We start from the raw sequence: 1,068 nt of genomic DNA, 5'->3' as shown, positions 1-1,068 counted from the left end.
TTCCGTCGTGTGGGCCGGAATGTTGCGGGCGGTGCTGGACTGTGATTCCCACGTGGTGGCTTTCTCTCACTAGCCCACTTTGGTCCTCCTTGACGTCCTGGGCCTGTGGGCTCGCTTCCTGTCAAGATGCCAAAGGTCAAGTCAGGGGCTGTGGGCCACCGCTGCGGGCGGCAGGAGCAGTACCGGCAGCTCAGGAGCACTGGAGGACTCATGTTCAACACGGGAATTGGGCAGCGCATTTTGAAAAATCCTCTCATTGTTAACAGCATTGTCGATAAGGCTGCCTTAAGACCAACTGATGTGGTGCTAGAAGTTGGACCTGGAACTGGCAACATGACTGTAAAGTTGTTAGAAAAGGCAAAAAAGGTTGTTGCTTGTGAACTTGACCCAAGGCTAGTAGCTGAACTTCACAAAAAAGTTCAGGGCACACCTGTGGCCAGCAAACTTCAAGTACTGGTGGGTGATGTGTTGAAAACAGATTTGCCATTCTTTGATGCTCTGATAAATTTGCCTTATCAGATCTCTTCGCCTTTTGTCTTCAAGCTGTTGCTACATCGACCTTTTTTCAGATGTGCTATACTTAGGTTTCAAAGAGAATTTGCCCTCCGACTGGCTGCAAAACCTGGAGATAAGTTATACTGCAGACTCTCAATACACAGCTGTTGGCACGTGTGGACCATCTAATGAAAGCTGGAAAGAATAACTTCAGAACACCGCCCAAGGTGGAATCCAGCGTTGTAAGGAGAGAACCTAAGAATCCACCACCACCCATCAATTTTCAGGAATGGGATAGTAAGGATAACCTTTGTTAGGAAAAACAAGACACTCTCTGCTGCATTTAAATCAAGTGCCGTGCAACAACTCTTGGAAAAAAACTATAGAATTCACTGTTTAGTCCATAATATTATAATACCAGAAGATTTCAGCATAGCAGATAAAATACAGCAAATCCTAATCAGCACAGGCTTTAGTGACAAACGGGCCCATTCCATGGACATAGATGACTTCATCAGATTGCTACATGGATTCAACGCAGAAGATATTCATTTTTCCTAGGCATTTGGAAAA

The 1,068-nt window shown here is 45.6% G+C and overlaps 1 pseudogene across 1 annotated transcript; it reads left to right on the top strand.

Moving 5' to 3' along the window:
• On the top strand, positions 1 to 1,056 carry LOC108290217 (annotated as a pseudogene). The gene has a single exon (XR_001819485.2). The product of XR_001819485.2 is annotated as a probable dimethyladenosine transferase (transcript).
• The last annotated feature ends 12 nt before the right edge of the window (positions 1,057 to 1,068 follow it).

Source organism: Cebus imitator, unplaced genomic scaffold (assembly GCF_001604975.1).
Source record: "Cebus imitator isolate Cc_AM_T3 unplaced genomic scaffold, Cebus_imitator-1.0 Scaffold427, whole genome shotgun sequence".
NCBI classification, from domain to species: Eukaryota; Metazoa; Chordata; class Mammalia; order Primates; family Cebidae; genus Cebus; species Cebus imitator.
This window is presented reverse-complemented; position numbering and strand designations above follow the sequence as displayed.